Genomic DNA, 21004 nt, shown 5'->3' with positions numbered 1-21004 from the left:
TCGAGTTGGTAGGTTATTCAGCCTTTTTGCAAAACCACCTATAGTGCCAACTAATTCTGTAACGGTCTGAAATGAATCTCAAACTCATTGACGTGTGTGTCAGCAATTGTAATAATCTTATCAGTTACTGCACTAACACCAACATTTCCATTGTAGTATGAAAGACATCAGTCAGTGTTTAAGCTAGGCAGATTTGTATTGCTGGGCATCGTACAACTACGTGAATGTAGTGTTGATTAAGCATCGTAGAGTAAGGAACATGTAAATTAGTTTTCTTCACACTTACCTCGCTCTGAATATTTTACTCGTTCTCAATTATCTGTCAATGCATGTCTGAAGTGTCTGTTGCTATGGTGTTTTAATACTAAATGCAGAAGTAAAAGGCTATACAATATTGTAATAATGAGTTGCCACCTTTTGATGTAGGGCTGCCTTCCTTAATTAATACTTTTTTTTTTTTTGGTAAGCAAAGAGTATGGACGCTGGTACTTCAGTATAGAAGTCAACTGCCTCTATGGGGAAATGGACTTTTCCTGATCAGATGAAGTCAGAAGTATACATCACGTAATCTCTCGCATATTCAGATACTGGCCACTTACTGAGACAAAATACTGTACATTTTGTGTCTTAATAGTCCCATTAAGTCAGATAAATCTTGTGATCTTTAGTAGAACGATTGCAAAAGATGGGAACTAGAAGAGAAACTATTTACGTCAGATATTTGTGTTATATCAGCATGAACAAATATTATTTCTGTATATTTGACTCATTCCAGAGTCCAGATAGTGCATGACAAAATCAGTGACATCAGTAATACCACTATCAACAGAGGCCTACTGACTTTAAAAGTTCAATTAAATGGCTTGTGTAAAGGGTGGAATCTCATTATTAATCACCTTACATACCACAAAACTTATTACTTGAAATTTGCTAGTTCATAGTTCACTCTGGTGGTGTAGAGAAAGCAGGAAGTGTGCAGTCTTACTGAAAGAAGAACTGTGAAAGTCACGTTTTCAAATCACAATGGATGCAGATATTTCATAGTCAAGAATCTTTAAAAAGCTACAAAAAGTGCTCACTCACAAATATTAGGTTTTCAATATTTTGCGAATACTTTGTGTCCTACACTCTCCCCGCGAGCGTGGCACTGGACGCCGCTTTCAGCTTGTGGGTCCAGCCTGGCGCCGTCTCCGGGCTGGCTGGGCAGGAGCACTGGTGAAGTAGGTCTATCGCCGTGCACCTGAGCACACGGCCGCGTTCCTCCTCAGTTCTGAAAGTGCTACGTATCATCTAACAGCTCTAATCTTTAGAGCACTTTACAAATCCTACCACTGCCAGGACAAATACTATCACTGTCCTTGCCAGATGGACAAACAAATTATTTCAGCCCCATTGAGGAAGCAGATACTGAAGTTAACTAACTTGCCAATCATGACAGAAGCATTGAGAGTCAAGATAGTAGAGACCCAGTTCAATAGATAGTCGGGCACATGCTTAAATTCCTTCCTTTTAAACAAATAATGTAAACATCTGAAATGTCCTGCTAAGCTTGTGCTAGGAGGCTTTAGGCTTGCTGATTGCTGGTGTGGTGCTCCCATCAGCATAGCTCATGTTACAAGTACTTTCTTTGGAAAAGCTCTCCTATTGTTCAGTCTTTTCCATAAGCTACATTTAAGCACACAACAAATTATTAATACATACAAGCAGTTGTCATGGAGATAATATGATCCAAAGTGATTTTTTTTTTTGATTAATAAATGACACCAACGTAGCACATTCCACATGCCTTGTACAGACAATTCCTACGTCTTTCCTGCGTTAGGCATGGGATAGATATATGTATTTGCTTTTTGTGCCAGCATGCTATGGAGAAACCACTGTTTCTGGCTTTCAGGTGGTTGGCTTTAGGAATTTGAAAAATGTAGGACTCGTAAGAGATTTTTTTTTTTTTTTTTTTCAGGTTGCAACATCTTAGCAAGGGGCTGTACTGCTCAGTTCTGTGAAATCTTAAACACAATGTGACGGCTGAATTGTGGCTAAAACCTCTGCAGGATGTATTATCTCTCTTCATCTTGGTGCATAGACTTATGGCAAAATGCAGTAACTAATCCAAAAGAAGGCAGCTGGCTAATGTAGCTGGGGAGGCTTCAGGTTCAACCAATAAGTAGGACTCTTACCTTTATTCTGTGCCTCTTTTTCTTGTCTTGTTGTGGAGATCCTGTTACGCTTAAGCCAGGCAACACCTAACTGATGTAGCCATTCTGTAGCCTATTTATTTGAGTGAATGAATGAGATTCTCTGTAACTAATCCAAAAGAAGGCAGCTGGCTAATGTAGCTGGGGAGGCTTCAGGTTCAACCAATAAGTAGGACTCTTACCTTTATTCTGTGCCTCTTTTTCTTGTCTTGTTGTGGAGATCCTGTTACGCTTAAGCCAGGCAACACCTAACTGATGTAGCCATTCTGTAGCCTATTTATTTGAGTGAATGAATGAGATTCTCTGCATTAGAGCTATTGCTTTTTTTTTTTTCGATATTTACTCTTCAGTTAATAGAAGTCACAGTTAGTGAATGAATGAGATTCTCTGCATATTAGAGCTATTGCTTTTTTTTTTTTAGATATTTACTCTTCAGTTAATAGTATGTCACAGTTACTGTCATAATGACCTTCATCTGGGCCAAGCAACTAGAGAGTTAAGCTATAGAAAGACTGCAAAAAAGGATTGCAGCAAGAAAATGTGAGGTATTCCTCCCTCACTTTCCTGCCAGGCAAATATATGTTTCCTTCATAGCACTGCCAGTATCTTGTGAAGGAAGCATGAACCCAGTTGGGGAGTACTCATGACTTCTAGAAGCGTGTTAATATAATACCCATGTTGTTCTGGAGATGTCACAGATGTCTTGCATGACAAAACAGGTACACACAACCTGCTAAAGATGGCTTGGCTAAACTGCTGCCTTGCCATCCAGCTCAGCATCAGCTCTCAAGCTCAGTTCCAAGCAGTGCTGTGTCCTGGCTGCTGCTTAAATGCTTCCTCTGAATAGAGAGACAGGGGAGGGAAATTTTCTTTTGAAATCTATTTGTGTATATGCTAAAGGACAAAGGAGAACCGTGATATATTCACTGCACAGGCACACTTATTCTTAGATCATGATTTTGCTTCACTGTGGCTAACAAGTGTATTATTAGTAATAGCTAGTTACAAATAATAACCTGACCTTATTTTTAACCTAATACTGAATGAGATTTCATTTTAATAGGTGGATTCACTGCTGTGCTTTGCTCTTTGAATATTATCATTCAGAATTTCAGTGCCTTCCATCTTAGGTGTTAAAAATGGGTGGCAAGTTGGATAATTATTATTGTTCCAAATCTCGTTTGCAGCCTTACATAAGTGTTCTCACCAAAAGCCTTATTTTAAGGGTGGAGTGGAAGAACATGCTGTAGCAACCTGAAATTATTTGCACTAGTGTAGCTGGGTTATACAGGGCCTAGACAGAACCGTCTCTTCTTTTTAAGGAAAGTTTGAGAGCTAGTTTAATATTCATGAAAATAAAGATATTAATGATATTAATGAAAATAAAAATGCATGGACTGACTCAGGTTTGGAATTATAAAGTTGTGTTGTCAGCACACCTCAGTCCCGAGCATAAGCATCCTTGGTAATCTTATATTGCCCAAGCCGAAACTACCAGTCGTGCCAACTCAGTGACAGTCAAAATATTTGTGAGTGTAATAATAGTAAATATATAAACATGCAAAATTAGGTAAATTACTTGGAAAGAGAATATCCCCAGGTAGATGGAGCTACACTTGATAAACCTGAGCTTCCTCATTAGTAACACTGTGTTCACAGGCAAAGTACTTTCCCCACCTTTCCTCATCATATCCATCAAACTCATGTGATTCGGGAAGGATGAAAAATGGTTGGGAAGAGGCAGTGGTCAATCCCGAGAACATTAGATACCTCCCTTCAGCTGTAACAAACTCCCCAGCTCTCCCAGTGATCACAGCAACAACAAACCCTGACCACTTCTATTTGAATAATAAATTTTATTTTTTCATCTCCTGTTTCACTGCATGCTGTGACCTCCCTCCTTGATTGATGTCTTTTTTCCGTCACAGCTAGCATCATTGTTCCCGATTACCATTCTTCTCTATCCCTTTTCCTGTGCATAGCTTCCTTTCTTTCCCCTTTTCAGCTTCACTGAATCGGATTTAGCCAAATGATCCACAACACCTCATAAGCTCTGGAAACGTCATTCTAAACTGAAAGGCTTTTCTCCCTGAAGTTGTGTATAAGAGAAATATCGCGAAAATAAAAAATACGCTGTTATAAATTTGACTAATAAAGATCTTGCATTTGGCAAAAGAATGAGAAATGGCCAGGAAGGGTGACCCGTTAATCTCACTGGTAGATGGTAATGCCAAAACTCTCGGCATTTCAGCTGGAACTGGGATCTTACTGACAGAGCGTCTGACTTCCTTTTTGATGTATCTACATTAGTGATAACTGCTGAGCACGTTCACTGGCAAAGTAACGCTCTCCTCGTGTTAGCCCCAGGGTGCGCACGTCCACTATATTGTACTGCTTGTCTGTCATATGGATGCTACACCCACCCAGATGTCAGAAGCCCAAGCCAACAAATCCTAAAAGTTTGCGGGCTTAAAAGCTGGGCTTGTGCTGGGCTGCCCAAGTGCACGCTGAGCTTTAGCTGTGTTGGCTGAGTAACTAGCTGAATTTCACTCACAGGCAGTAAGTGCACCCAAAAGCTGTCAGTCTCTATGTGTTCAAAGACAGGAGCTAGTACTAACCTCGCTTGCTGCCACGGTACACAGAGATTTACTCTCAGGAGTACCTATCTAGCACAAGCATAATGTTAATTTGTACACTTCACCAGTGTGGTTTTCCTCCTCAGATTACAAACTGAAAAGATCAATGAAATTATGACTGTTGTTTTCATTGGATGAATAATTACTCCATAATTAAATAATGATATCAGGTATATCATCAGAGAGAACAACTGGTTTCAGAAAACTCTCGTTAACTTGAGCAATTAGAATTTTTCAGTTCCATAATGCATGTATATTTATTACAGGACTGAATGAGTGGAGAGGCGATGCAGGGTCTATTACAACAGTGGTTGATCTCAGTCGCGCAGAATGAAAGGGAGAAGCTTGCCAGCATCACAAGGGAGGTTCTCTGTCACGGAATCACTGGCCCAGTGCTCTGGGACACTGCACAGCAAGTTTAATTTTGATTCACATTTTACTATCAAAAATAATCTTACAAAAACCTGGCTGAACTGCCACAGAAGAATGTTTATTTCAGAAACGGCACCTTCCAGGGCACCAAAGCTGTAACACAAATTAGTCTCAACAGCTTGAGTGTTAAACCTACTGTTCCTGTGTTGCAGCTGTTTCTAGATGAAGTCCCCCATGTACCTTTTCATAAGCTGCCCTCTCTGTCCTTACTATAGTTACACTTCCCTTGAAAAATTGTATCTGTTACAGAGGAAAATCATTCATATTCATTCTTCTAGTAGTCAAACAAACTTTATTGGTACAGCTACTACTGCTCTAATTTTTTGACGGTGTTCAACTGGAGACAGTCAGGCAAATGTACCAAAATCTATCAAGAATTACTCATGTGTAGATAATATACCAAGTGAAAGAATTTTCACAATAAAGGTGTGTACATTACAGTAGCCTTGAGATAGGGCTGACTTCTTCCAAAACAAGTTCTTCTGGTTTTATGTGACTATTTAATACACTTCTATGTTCAAGAAAATAACCCTTGCTCTTACTCTGTACTATGAAACCAGTATAGCAGGAGGCACCATGGGCTGGCAAACAGATCAGGAGACAGGAGATGTCTCTTGTATCTGTTTAAAGATTTTCAGGGCCATTTCAACTCCCACTTCCCCTTCTGTGCAGTGTTACAGCTACTATTAATTTTGCTAGTTATACGAGTAGATTTTTTAAACTGAAATACACTTACTTCAAAGTATAAGGTATCTTTTAACAGAAAAGTCATAACTATTAGGCGAACAAACTCATTATTTTCTTATGTCTGTGAATGAAAAAGCTTCTGGGCAGTGTCACTGAATGCAAATACTTACATTTTGTTCATCTGTTTTAAATGTAAATGCTTTCTACATATCATCCAGAAGAAAAAAAAAAATATATTCCTTTTAGAGAGCATAGCCTCTCTAAAAAATACTGACAAAGAGTATCTATAATGTGGCTTTTCACTTACTGCATTTCTGTACCCTCTTTTGCCCCAAAAGATTCTGCAGTGTTCCATGGCTTGCAGGCACAAAGGTAATTTCACTTATCCCGAAAAGCAGCTGTATCTAAGATGAAGTCAGAACTACAGCACTGGACAATAAGATTTTTAGGTGAGGGAGTGACTAACCATTTATCCGCTTGAAACCACCAATACATATTTTTAAAGTAGGGGTGCTACCAGCAAAGTACAGCTTACTGTCAAGCGAAACCATGTATGTAACAGATGCTGGCAGTCTGAGTATAATACATACCTGTGCGTCCCAATCACTTCTAGTCCTCTTTTTTTATGACGGGATTGTGAATTGTACTTTTTTGTTTTTGTAATTAAAGGGTGGAACAGATAGTGAGAACTTAAAGAGCTGCATCCATTAAATTAATGTAGGGAATGTTTCCACATTATAATTTAATATAATTGGATTTTACTTCAGTGAAATAAAACTATACAGTCTAGTGCTTGGGAATGTTTACTATATGAGAAGCTTCACCGTTAAAAGATTTCACTGAGTCATGCTATGAGTCTCTGCCAAATACCAATCATATGACCAACCCAGTTAAAAAAGGGTGTTTCTTCATGCCAATATATTTCACATGCCACCCCACAGTGAACCTTTTTTTGACTATACACCTGTGGATTTTTGGTGTGGATGTAACGCCAAAGGGGGACAATGTAATCTGACTGCATATGTTTAAAGAAAGAGTAGATATTAACAAGCACAAGCTAGCTGGTCTAGTATTAAGAATGGTATAATGAGAGGGGCTGGGTTTGACATGATTTCATAGGTAGATTTAAGGCAGACAATCCAAACCAAACATTGATACTGGTAAAAATCAATGAATGTTTTGCCAGTTCCAGGAATTAAGATGCTATTCTTTGGATGGCAACCAATTTCAGAAGTTCAGAGAACAAACGTTCTCCTTTCTGTTGAGACAGGGTTTTAATTACTGTAGTTAAGTCAGAAAAAGAAAATCCGAAAGTAGGGGCATGAATTTTATAAGCAGCAGTGGACACTGCTAGGTTTTCCTAAATCTCAGAAAATATTTATACTTAACTGTAAATATTTGAGTGAAACTTGTCTCAGCTACATTTTGGGAATCCTGTATTTCGTTACTGAAATGTTTTTTATCCATGGAAAGTTACAGCAAATGTTTTGCACTAGTGATTCTTTTACTCCAGCAAGCTCCAGCTGTAGGTACATAATACTCGTCTCCCACGCAGCTCCACCATGGCTAGCAATCAATACATTGTCTTCCGCATACAAAGGCGATTCCTCTAATAATCAGACACTAGGATAGGGATGAAATCATTATGGAAAATAGTACTAGAAAGAACACAAAGACGCACAATGGGCCCAAGTGTCTCTGTTGCAACGCCTACTCCAGCTGAAATACACTACAGATTAACTTGCCTCAGTGACTACTGAATAAGTTAAAGGGATGAGCACACATACCGTAGAAAGTTTAAATTACACTTCCCTTCAGTGTAATCTGTGAAATCACTGTTATGCTGCGTGGGAATAATTGAGAGGTCACAGAGGATTATGTGGACATTTATGTTTCAGTCTGGCTTAAGTGTGTTCAACTCCAGTGATATCAACAAAATTGTTTCCGTCTTCAGTAATGCTGCATTTGCTTCTAGGACTTAATGAAAGAATAATATGTTTATTAGCTGCACATATTTCTCTCTCACTGAGATCGCAGTTTTTCCAGTTTTCAGCATTCAGCTACTGAAACGTCATTTCAGACATACTGAAGCTTCTCTACCCAGTGTATGGAAATGAAAAATAAGATGGTTAATAGTTTCAGAATATAACACATCCCACCTCTCTCAGAACAAAGCAGAACATTGCTTTAATGGCAACGGGTTTTGCCAGGGAACCCGATACGTGGTGCTTAAGTCTTCGCCTACTGCTGCATGAGACGAGACGTATCACTCCCTTTTTCCCCGTTTCCCTTTGTCAGGGAAGGAAAACTTTCACTATGCTTCCTCTATAAGCTCTCAGTGGAGGAATGTCTCCTGCGCTGGCTGTTTCTCACTTCTCTACTTTAACTATTAGCTTACCCTTCCTCCCCATAAAAAGGTAGGGGCTTCTGGTTTGGGGAAACATTCACACAGTTGAAGTAAAGCCTACGGTATTACTGAACAGTTTCTCCTTTGGCATCATATCGTCAAACTGCATCATCTTCAAACTGCAGCAAAACGCATTCTATGAGATAATTAGCAGCTGTATTCAAGTGACTCAAGGGAATATTCGAGTTCTGAATTTTGAGAGGATGTTTGTATAGCTGATGTAATTTTGTCTCATCACGGTCTGCGTAAGCTTTCTATGCAACAGAAAGGAAAGAATTAACCAATGAGTCCAAAATACTTACACTAGGAAAATAGCTATTTTGTTTCAACAGATGGTGCAACTTTTTCTCCATTGAATCTAAAGAATGCCCTTGAGCAGAGGGTTAAGTACAGCTTTTACTATCAGTAACACCCCACAACCAACAAGAAAGGAGATCTGTTCGCAACACTTCAAAATAACGCTTGATGTAAGGTACTCTTTGTCGAACAGTCTCTGAAAATCAATCTTTTCACTTGGAAAATACACTGCTGCAGTTGAACAACTGTGGCGTGTTTCTTAAACATTTATCCATATATGCAATAAAATACTTAACAATTTCAATATTAATTCCTCCGCAGAAAATCATTAAAAACAAACATATAGAAACTGACAGCAAAGAGCAGAACTGTTTGAGCTGCCTGGTTGGTCTAACTCTGCTAGATCCTCTTGCATAGCCCATGGCTGGTGGTGCTGCGATCCGGACGTGCCTTCAGCTGCATCAGTGAGTGCAACAGATATTTCTGAATTGAGTAGTTATTTCCGTATTACTCAGAGAAGTACCTTTTTTTTTTTTCCCCCCAGTTTTGTTCCTGCAAGGAGGTTCCTGCTTGCGTTATGATTCCCTCTTTCAATGGTGTTGTATTTGCTAACTTGGCAGAGTGGCGGGAGGCACACAGCATATAGGCAAATAATTACTCATTTCCCAGGGGCAAAGCATTTAACAGCAGAGATTAGTTGATCATCTGGTCTTTTCTGACCACCCCTCTAAAACCTGGTAATTGTTTGTATCTGAACAAATGGAGCACATTTCTAAAAGAATTCAAATACCAGTCCTTTATGGGGAAAGCATCGTATTTTAATACCAACTCTAGAATAGCATTTTCCATCAGTAGCTCTCAGTGGACTTTGCAAAGTCAATACCACTTCACAGAAGAGGAATCTGATGCGTTCAGCAGTGAGATTATTTACCCCAAACCATCTCAGCACAGCAAGGAAGGAACACAATCCAGACGTCTTCTAGGCTAGTGTCAGGTCCAGTTGGCCACTTTAAATGGAAAATATTTTGTTACTTATTCTTGGAGGATTTCCTAGCTCTGCCTCCTTTTAACACCTTTTTTTTTTTTTTGAGCCTCATAGATACTGTTTTTCTTTCTGGGATCTTCAAGGTATGCTCTTCCATCTCCCGAGTTGGGATGCAGTGAATGAAATCTGCTTTTCTGAGCTCTAACTCTAACCCTTAGCCCATGTAAGCTTTTTCTGGATTTGGTGACTTTAAGCCCACAGTTCCCTACTTACCCTGAGCCCTCAAAATGATTTTTTAGATAGGATTATATGGGAAAACGCATTAGGAGAGATTTTAAAAATAGCCTAGCATCTAAATCTTGATGTAATCTCTTCTAATTGTCCCAGTATTTGAGCGCAGGGCACGGAGCTGTACTAGCCTAGTGTTGGTAAGGACGAGCCATGTGTAGGATGTACACTTTACAAACACAAATTTATGGAGCATTCTGAAGCGTTGGTTACACCTGGGTGACGTCATTAAAGGTTTATCTACAGTAAATCTGCTTTCTTCAGAGGGCCAGTGCGGCTTTTTCACACCCACACGTGATAACCCATAAAAGCAGCTGTTAGTACCTGTCAGTCAACGCTTTATTAATCGTGGCATTGCTCCTGCATAAACGGGCTGGCAGCAAATCGCAGGGCAGAGAGCAAAATCGGAAGGGGTGCGCTATCCTGATGCTGAAGTTGAACAAACAGTGCAAGACTAAATAGGAAGAAATTAAGATGTGTCCAAATTGTCCTAAATTTGGTGGTGTGACTTTTTGTTGCCATGAAATGTTATCCAAAACTCTGTTCATATTCCAAGATTTTATATTGCAATTGCTGAATTTAAATAGCTACCATGCTATAAAGCCACGAAATAAAAGAACTATTTATTTTAAACTTAAACATAACAGTAGGGCTCTTTATTTTTTAACAGTTTATTTTTTTAACATTCCAGGCTTTTCATAGCTTTCTGCCACATCCTACTATCTCGCTTGGGGTGTCTGTACTTTTTATTTTTCCTAGCAATGTCAGTGACCACACCTGGAAAATGCAACAGAGGAAAGCTAAGGAAAAAAAAAAATTAAATATGTGACAATAAATACAAAAAGTTATCGCAATAAGAATTGGAATTTGCTTCCTCGTTCCTATGGTAAACAAAGGCTTCTAGACTTCACGGCTCATGAACTCTTCCAGTTTCCTTATTGTATTAGCTTTGCTGCTCAGCAAGATTCTTCAAATACTTTACAGACACCTCGCAATACCAGGTAATGATCGGGCAGAAATTGCTTTTCCCAGAAAATACAGGGTCGACAAGAGAGCCCCAATAACGCTTTCTATACAGGCCCAATAACACAGTTTCCATATAACCCAAAATCCTACCAGTTTCAGTTAAACATGTGGAACAGCAGTTTAGCTCACCTCCACTAGGTATTTTTCTAGTTCCAGCTTCTTTTACCACCTCTGCAGGTAATTTATCCGCAGTTCACACCCAGTGAATACCAACAATCAAGGATACTGCCTGGCCCCTTGAATCCCGCTGTAGTTACTCGGCTGTTAATGCGTAACTGTTCATCTTGCTGCAGACCCGTCATCAATCAGGGCTGGTAACAGAAAACAGCAAGACGACTATAAAATACCTATTAATTTTCTGTTAGGTTTTTTTGTTTGTAATTTACGTTCTCTAAGTAGATTTTCCTCCCAGAAATGCTTGTTTGCATGTTTTCCCTAATCTTACATTACTATGCAGATTCCTCATATGTTATCTATGTATACTAATCCCTGTAGCATGTCATTAATTCCTAGTACATTCAGTTAATTTAGACATGGATACTGGAGAAACATAATTAAAACACGACTACAGTATCATAGCTATGCAATTACCTTTTTTTTTTTTCCCCTTTTTTCTTTAGATTCTGAACGGGCCAAAGTCATTGTAGGGGGTTTCAGTTTGTAAAGCCGGGGCTGCAGTTTCATGTCCTGGGTGAAGCAGCCCCTCTTTTCCCTGTGCCCCTCTCGCTCTTCCCTCCCAGGCGACTGTCTCACTGGTGCCACCACATCTTCGTGAGGCCGTCGTGCAGGAAAGGGATCCAAGTTCAAAATAACCATCTTTGGTACAGGTTATTTTAGTCAAGATCAAGTCCTTGAGCGGGTTCACTGCACAACCCCACATGCAATTACGCCAGCACAGCTTAGGGAAAGATGTGGGACTGGAAACAAACAACATGACTCTGGGCTGCCTAAGGCTGCGCTGCTGCCAAAAGAAACATTAATCAAGCTGTACCAAATATTCCTCTTGAAACAAATTTGAAATAAAGTTTCAGAACACTTGTAGATGAAACACGTTTAGTTGTTGGGATAAAAGGCTGTAGCCAAAGCTAAATATGGCTTCTAATTATACAGAACAAACAGATACAAAATTAGACTCTATGAAGCCTAACTAGGTAATTTCACAGTGAATATTTAAATACTAGATATTTAATAATAAAAAATATTAAATAAAAATTTTAAAATCCTTCACGCCTGTCATCCTGCTCGCCAAGCTACAGCCTACAATCGCTCTTTAGGAGTAAAGGGGTTTCCTGGGCAATGGTGGACCACTAACTCTAGTACCTCCTCACATCACTGTAAAAGTACACCGAAAGTAGCTTTCGGCTAAAATGTCCCTTCTCACTCTTTCACATTCGCTTTATTTTTGTTAATGATGCTGGGGCTGGATAACTTAAGAAACAGAGGTAGTTGAGAAACCATGCCCTGTAAAAATCCGTTGTTTAAAGTTTAGCACATAAGGAAATGCCTTTTGTTCAAACTGTACGTAATGTTTTTCATCTGGCAACTGTTTTCCCTTTAAATGATAAAACGTTAAAACCTGAACTAAAAATAATCCTGTTGGCTGTTCCAGTTCAGGGCACTTCTATGAGCCAAGTTTTGTTGGTTTTTTTGCTGACTGTTATTCCAAGTGTAAGTCAGCTCAGCAATTGCTGACTCCACAATTACGAGCGTTTTCGTACAATCTTCATTTACTTTCTTTTATTTTTGGAAACTATGACAAAACATCAGCTGGAACACTCAGTCCAGCGTTTTCTTAACATGCCTAGAATAAAACAGCAGATGATCATCTGCAAGAGAAATATTCCGTAATAATGCACAGACCCCCAAAGGATGTCCCGTGTTCCCTAGCTGGAAGATCGTCTAACAAGTGAAGAAGTTTTTGATGCTGGTGTTTAAAACCACCTGTAAAATACAAACACCGTTAGACAGCAAAAGTAGGAAAGTATCAACATGAGAAGTCTTTGAGGTTGGATCCTGCGTGCGTTTTTCCCCCCTGCACTTGCTCTAGCTGGAGGTGTGTAGTCTCTGGTTCAGCAGTGTGGTTAAACCTACAGTCCAGTCGTCCAGCTATAAAAGCAGGTAAGCGTGTGCTTGAACCCAATGCACTTGTAGTGCCTATGTGCTTGATTGTTTTGTCAAATGCAAATGAACCACCAAATTGAGGTCCCATCTAAAATACCAAAAAACAAGACGGCAGATTAAAAATCTGCTAACTTTGTTCTATTTAATATTGGCAATACTCCCACCTCGAAATCAACATCCAGTTTTCCACTGCAACGATACCGATTAGGTTCAGCCCCATGAAGACACACAGCTAATCCAGCACCAGTGTGTTGTAATTACAATAACAATTTTATGTAGCAGTAAATATTTTAAAAAAAGCAGTTCTCACCTTCCCAAATCCTGGACCGTTCTGACAGGCATTAAAACCAGCAATTCTCATCTTTTGGTAGTGCTACATCTTTGTTATTCCCTCTGTGCTTTGAAAAAGAATTTAATTTTGTTTCTTGTAAGAACTTGGCTTTCAGCTCTGGTAAGAATCTGATAGCAAAAAGTGAAATGATCTTTTAAGTTATTTTAAAGAATATTTTCTCTTAATATTACATGCCAGCATCTAAACTAAATCTGTTATTTAACAACTCTGAGAGCCAAATACCTCATGAGTGGTTCCAAGGATAATGCCCATTGTACATCTTAAAATGGAGCTTGTCAACAACCAATAGTTTCAAGTCCTTTGCAGCAAAAAATACCGACACTACGTCTGCATAAAAGACCCCCGTACATACGGCGCTCGTGTTTGCAGTTGCCCTGGGATTTCCCAGGGTGAAGGCAAACACGTAGCGTTATTATATCCTTGTTAGAAGTGGGTACAGGGATGACATCTCTCTGCAGCCGCTGGACTGATGAAAGAAATCCCGTGGATTTCAAAAGGCTCCACAGCCGCACCTGGTGGCTGGCGGGCTCAGCGCAACGCGGGGAGGTTCAGGAGAAGCGAATAGCAATTTTTAGAGAAATCACTCTAAAACTTACACTGCTTAATGCTGTATCACACCATGGTACCCTCAGTATGTCATAAGGAAAATGTTAAACGTTTTTTAAAAGTGTTATACAAAGAGCTGTCTGGACGTTCTTGTAAAAACCTCATTGTGGCCAAGCCGAGCGTTCAAGTTAAAAACTAGAAATTGCATTTTCTAAGCTACCGTAACCCGTTGGCCTTTCTTCATACATTAAAAGGTGATTGCATGTTATCTGCTATTTTGAAAGTGGAGTTTGCTTTACTCAGCCTCCGTCTGGGTGGCAGCAAACTGTTTTTTCTTCACTGTTCAGTGTGTGATTTCTCCTCGCTCTGCAAAGGGCCAGATCCGGTGCTTTTCCATGACAAAATTTATGCCACATGAGGAGCAGGCTCAGCACAGTGAAGACTTGGCCAGTGTCTCTGAATCCACCCTTGTTTGTGCAGGAGAATATGTAATTAACGTTTTGTGAGAGATCTTATAGAACTTTAGGGAAATGCAGGCTTTTGGGGACTTTTTGGGACATATTCCGGCTCCTCTGAGTAACTCTACTTTGCTGCGCACACACACAAACCGAGGACAGTTTGCAATCTACAGGAGTGACTCGTTTACCAGTGTGCACATAGTTATGAATTTATTATTAAATATTTATTATTTTATTTATTCAATTATTATTTATTTATTCTCCTGCTAAATCCAAAACACAGCACTGCACCAGCTACCAGGAAGAAAATTAACTCTATTCCAGCTGAAACCAGGACAATCTGTTCATTATTCATAAATTTGTATCATTAGGTTATTAAGAATCTTTTCATCTAGTGTTATTTGGCGTCTGTTCTCTACTTAAATTATCTCATAATTTTTGTGTCATTGCACCTACTTCAGTAACATCTAGGATGTCTGGATCTCATTCTATTGCTGTGTAACCTAGTTCACGGTTCTTGGCTCATCTTTCTGAATTGGTACAGCGGGTGGGTGGAAGGTGAGTTATTATTTTAGCTCCCAGTTCTAGGGTAGGTAAGGGCCCCAGAGTTTTATCTAAATTATACTGGAGAAAATATTCCCTTTAGGAGCACTCTGCTGGCGGAGGACTGTCCCAAAATACTCCTCTAATTTGTTAGATAGGGGTTGTGAATGGACTGTCAGAGTAGCTGTGGCAACTATTCATCGACTCAAGGCTTTTTCACCTCCCATGCTGCCCCTTTCTCTCTATAGCCGGTGATCTGTCCCTATACCTTTATTTCCAAATTGCATTTAGATGTGCTGCCCTACCCTTTACGCTTCTGTGGATGTGATTCACATGCACGAACAGAGCCTGAAGTTCTTACAGTCGTGCAGTTCTTGAGCATGGAATAGGAAACAAGAGAAAGGTACCATAAGCTCATCAACTTGGATCTTCTTGCCAGCCGGGAAAATGCAGCATCTCTGACTACAGATTCTTCCTCCAACACGTAACGTCTTCTCTGAGCGCATCAGAAGATACAAGGGTTTTGCAGCCCAGCGCAGGTGGAGTCAGGCTCCCTGCCAGCAGGGTTTCCAGAGATGATTTTACTGTACCCACATTCATACGTTCCTCTTCTGCATACCTGAGGGGTATTGCCCAACTTTAAGACTGCCTGTCTGGAGCTTCTTAAATTAAAAGGCCCAGGTGAGGAAGGTAGGATCCCTATCCCATCAGAGACATTCTTCCATAAGGAGTTTAGAACGTCTGATTCAAGAGTTTAATTATTGCCTGATTGGGGTGATGTGAAGCATTTTCCAAGAATCTCTGCTTCTCTCCATTGACTGTTTGGATGAAAAACAGACTCTTCTAACCTAAACAAATCAGATGTCTGAAATGGACAGGCTAATACCCCTGTAAATGCATAGGAAGAGGTCGGCTTCCCATATCATGTCCTAATTCTGAAAGAACATTCTCTGTCCCTCCATTTCCATTTCGCTTCCAGCTACCACAGCCGGATGATGGTGGCCACTTCCGAAGTGGGTCACTTTATAATGTCCCTCCTACGCTGTCTCCGTGTGATGCCTCTTAAACACGGAGAAACCTAAAAGAAACACAAATAAACACACTAAGACAAAATAAAATAAATCCTCCTGGAAGCTGTTGAAATGTTTGTCAAAGGATTTTGAAGGGTTACAAAGACTTCTGAGGAATCAAAGTAGCCTAACGGATAAACTGCTTTCCCTTTCTTCCCTCATACACTTCAAAGCTCCATTTCATTTTACGTACTAAACGTAGTTGTCATAACTTAACACTTTCTGAAAATCTATCTGTAACACAAAGTCAACCCATCATCAACAAAATCAATGACTCGGGAAATTTAAACACATGGGAACAACTACCAGAGATTTGGAAGGACATAACAGAACCAGAGAGGGAAGGAGTAAACCCTCTCCAACGCTGTAACTCAGCCGTGGGAGGAAAGCTTGGCCCCTGGCCTTTCCTTTTCCCCGTCCCCCACGAATGAATGAGATCCTTCATTTCTCTGCAGCAACTGCGTTTTCTATTGCCAGAGAAAGAATGAGTCAGAAAAGCCTGCTGCTGGTGAAAGCTTCGCTGGTCTTTACTCAACAGAGTGCTTTATCAATTTTTGTTTTGAGTTTTCGTGGTGTTAATAGGTTATTAGAAACGTCTAGTATCACCACTAGCATTCTGGATTTGTAAAAGAGCTTTTTGCTTGCCATTTATTTTAAGGCTTAATGAACAAGCTCTCTTTGCGGAAGCAGACATTTTAGGTATGCTCTTAAAAATGAAATGGAGCAAGCTAGTAAAAAAGAAAATGCATCTCAATTAGATTATTCTTCCTCCATCTGCTCTCTCAGATCTTTTTATGACAGGAAATTGCCTATTGGATTTTTGATTTTGCTTAATGGAAATGGCAAGCCCTAAATCCATTCCCGTTCCCACTGACATCGGGGGAAACAAGGTTCAATGTCTGAGCAGAACACTTTTTTTTTTTTAAAACCATTAGTGTCTGCAACTGCATCTCAGTGAATACAGTAATTATAACATCGGTGAATTTAAATTAACTTAAATACTTATGAAACTGTGGACTGGCACTTACGCTCCTGAATCTCCTTGGCATTTCTGAAAATCCCAACTTCTCTAATTAGCAATTTCCGATGTGCCACATTCTTCATGTGTGGACATCCCAACTAAACTCACTGAACTCCTCATACGAGTTAGGGTGACAGACTGTAACTGAATGGGGTTTCTCATAGGAAACAGCATCTCCAGTAAGGCACTGAGCTGGGGAAACCTTTTCCTTGCATTTTCAGGATGCTGGACTTCAGGAAGTACCATCCTTGAAAATCCTGGGCTCTTTATAAAATGCTCTGAAGAAGAGGTGTCCAACTGCTTGACGAAAAGGACATCATGAACAGATAATAAATGAGCTGGTTAAAACAGATATAAAGATTGTATACTATGTTCTTATTCTAGTATCCCCATGGAGATGGCTAAAATACATTAAAAATCTCTCGTCAAAAAGCCTGCTATCTTCAAAACTGAAATGAATCCAACTCCGCAACACTGCTGTACTGCTCTCTGTGCTTCCTCTCGGAGAAGAAGTCTACATAAAAGCAGATCCTTCCTGCTGACTCATTCTGCACTATAAACTATATTTGAGGTTTGAGAATAAAGGAATTATCCTGGCTTGTTAAAAAGCTATTTACCTCCATGTATATAGTTCAACACTGCCAGAAAAACTACTGCAGTGTACTGTTGTTGTTATTACTAAGAATAATAGTAATCAATATCTAACAGCATGAACGAGAGCATACAGACAGAACTGCCACTCCTCTCCGCAACTCCACACCTCCTCCACAGAATTTCATAATAGTAGTTGGACAGTAACAGAATTTTATAAAATACAGAATAAAATCTTTAGTGGGAATTAATTACACACTTGGAAAAAACCTAACACCATGTTGATAACCACGCGTGCTACATCTCCGAAGTTCCACATCTTTCTTTCCTCAGTTTTACCGCACCTCCTCTTGCACTGCTCCTTAGGGCTCCTCAGACAACCCTTGTCACTGACCATCACAGGGGCTTGGCGCCAACACTACTGGACATTTTTGATACGGATAATATGGAAAATCATCTGCAGGGCAAACAGGCACAGCTTAGCTAGGAAAAACATGGATTATCATCTCCTAGAGAATTTTTTAAAAATACGAATAATCTGTTTGGTTTATACAATAACAGTACTGTATTTAAAGATAAACCTTGCACTGCTCTCACTGAAGCTGGAACCAGAGCGTAATGGTATCTTTGACCCACAACAACAGAAGAACCCTAAATCAGTTTAATAAGAAATGGGTTCTGTTTGCCTTAAAAAAAAGGCAGTTCTCGAGGCATGAAAGCATGGACTGAAAAAAACTCTCCTGCTACTTCAGAATTGACTCCGTGAGGCACACAGTGCCCTCATTTCCCAAAGTCATCGATGTCCCCGTACTACTACAATTAGCAACTGCTTAACGTAGGTGATGAGCGAAAGAGAGCAGGATTGCTGCACAGTACGGAACAGATTTCTGCACGGTAGCCCCCCCCCCCCCCCCATCAACAGCAGGACAAACCAAAAGCGATTAAGAGGGATGAGACAAGCACGGAGGAGAAGGACAAGGTGGGAGCAGGGAAGGATAAGCAAGGTACTGCAACAGCAGGGAAGACAGCTGCTACAGCAGTGACGCAATGGGCTGGGTAAAGTCCTGAATATTTTTAGCTTTTCAGAATTTCAGAGATGGGTCCAAATACTCTGCAGTAGTGCTGCTACTATCCAAGTACTCCTCCGATCACCTAGTCCGATGTCTCGTTTCAATTCTGCAGATCATTTCAAGCCAACTGGAAGCCGTAAACTATTACTATGAAACAAAACCTTTTTCTCAATAACGAATTAGCACTTTCGATATCTGTATGACAAAACACTACAAAAAATAAGAGGTGTGATCTGAAAGCGCTAACATTTTATTTATGTTCAATCTTGCAGGTGAGTTCTTACATCATTGTCGTGAAGGTACTCAATTGCTTGTAGTAACTGGAAAAGGTATTTTTAAGCCTTTTGTTATCCAATCCATGGAAATAATGCTGGAGCTCATCTAGGATTGTACGATCGATAAATTCACACACTCGAAGTCTTTTTCTTCTGCCTAAATACATGAATCAGGTCGACAATATTATGATGAAATCGCTGTTGTAAAAGAAGAAAAACACTTTCTACCACGGCTTTCTATTTCAATTCATACAGACTTCCTCTTTAAAAGGTTGATAACAAGAACTATAATTTGCTTAATTAAAGATTGACATTACTTTGAAAATACGCTAAAAGTCTCTGTTTCCGCTCCGTCAGCCTTCCTCCAATATTCAAACATATGGGTTACCAAGTTATTTTTCACAGCGCGTCTCCAGGCTCTGAACTACTACTGCTAAGCCAGGAATACAGCAAAGAAACGAGCAGCTCTGCTCACTAGCTTAAAAAATATCCTCTTGAATGCGTTTTACTTATACTAATAAATCATAGATAAGAACTCACATATTAAAATAATCACATTAAAAACACGTACCATTTCACATTGAGGTCCATTTACCATTTAATTTTTACATTACTATCTGTTGATATTTTGAAGCAGCTTTAGGTGAAAACCAAAGCTAGTTTTAACTCAGTACAAAAGTATCTGTCCTTTTAATTACCATAATTTTCTTTTCTGCCGAGACCACAGACATCAGTCTGCATTTAGAGGTAAGGCCTCCTCCGCATACATTAACTTCGAGAGAAGTTGAGGGACCCATATGGCAAAATGTGCCATTATGCCTAATTAAAAATTGATGAGAACTAAATTTTTAAAACATGCGGTTGCTGCAAAGAGTGGGAGTGGGCTGAATATACAGCATAAAAGTAAGAATACAAATTTATAACCTTGTAATTTGACTACGTTATTGTTCCAATACTTTGCAGAAGTTCAATTAAATCAGAGTAAGCTCGTCTTAGAGCTGGAATCTCTGGCTAGGAGAAAATCCAACACAACCTACGTCCAGACTAAAATTCTTGCAGACCTTTCATGGACATAGGTCTAAACTCAAATATTACCACTGAGCTTTTAGGGGAGATCTCCCCACTGCACCGTAACAATGCCGAAATATCTTTGTGAGGAAATATTTGTAGATAATCCCTCCTCTGTTTAGGGACTGCACAGAACTGGTATAATAAATACACCGCCCCTTTTGCGGCCAATGTGCACTGAGGCTCCTGGGAAGAGAGCCAAAGCAAAGTGATGTAATCCACAGCTGACAGAAAAGGCCACCTGGGGAAGCCGGGGCAGGACACAACGTGAGCTGCAAGGCTGACCTTTGCATTGCAGAAGCAGGAGGGAAAGCCTTTCCACCCGTTCTGCTTTCCCCCTCCTGTGCCAAGGACAGGCAAGAGCTCTGGTGCAGAAGTACTCACAGCAACGCCACTCCCGGTCAGGATAACGCACAGCTCAGCAGAACTCCCACGTATTCTTCCACCGCTTAGTTTAAACAGGGATTGCTTTGGTCAACATCATTTCCAAACTTTGCCTCCAAATTTTAAATTTACTTTAGATGCTAATTTTAATTTGGCATCAAAGTCTTTCAGAAACAATTTGTTTTCACGCTGTAAGCGGCCTGCAAGTCACCACGTACCCTGGCAATGATGCAGGTCTAGTTTTCAAGCCATTTCCCCCTTGTTTTACACATTTAAAGCTGCTAACCTGTAGAAACTTTACAGCTCTCATCATGGTTTTGTTAACAGATTTTTTCCGATTTCTCATACAATATTTGAACGCCCGCTGCCTGTCCCCTCCCAGTTTGGCAAGGATCTCGTACACCTTCATCTGTTTTTATTTCTCCATGTAAGGACAAGTTTTAACTAATTTGAGGCACATACAGTTCTTTAAAGAGATATTTATAGACAGTGTTTCAAGAGGAGTAACACCTGAAGACAGCTGCGCTCACACTACCCTCAGTGTGTCTGCAC

At 39.9% G+C, this 21004-nt stretch overlaps 1 long non-coding RNA gene across 3 annotated transcripts; it reads right to left on the bottom strand.

The window, feature by feature from the left end:
• Window positions 1–11573: 11573 nt before the first annotated feature.
• On the bottom strand, window positions 11574–20532 carry LOC103904437. Of its 3 annotated transcripts, XR_002086286.1 has the most exons (4): window positions 20354–20500; window positions 19010–19157; window positions 15381–16051; window positions 11574–13533 (listed from the first exon to the last, which is right to left on the bottom strand). It is a non-coding gene; the product is annotated as an uncharacterized LOC103904437 (long non-coding RNA). The 3 variants fall into 3 exon arrangements; XR_002086287.1 differs by lacking the exons at window positions 11574–13533; window positions 15381–16051 and having other exon boundaries at window positions 18949–19157; window positions 20453–20532; XR_002086285.1 differs by lacking the exons at window positions 11574–13533; window positions 15381–16051 and having other exon boundaries at window positions 18949–19157.
• Between the last annotated feature and the right edge of the window lie 472 nt (window positions 20533–21004).

Source organism: Aptenodytes forsteri, unplaced genomic scaffold (genome assembly GCF_000699145.1).
Source record: "Aptenodytes forsteri isolate BGI_AS27 unplaced genomic scaffold, ASM69914v1 Scaffold54, whole genome shotgun sequence".
NCBI classification, from domain to species: domain Eukaryota; kingdom Metazoa; phylum Chordata; class Aves; order Sphenisciformes; family Spheniscidae; genus Aptenodytes; species Aptenodytes forsteri.
This window is presented reverse-complemented; position numbering and strand designations above follow the sequence as displayed.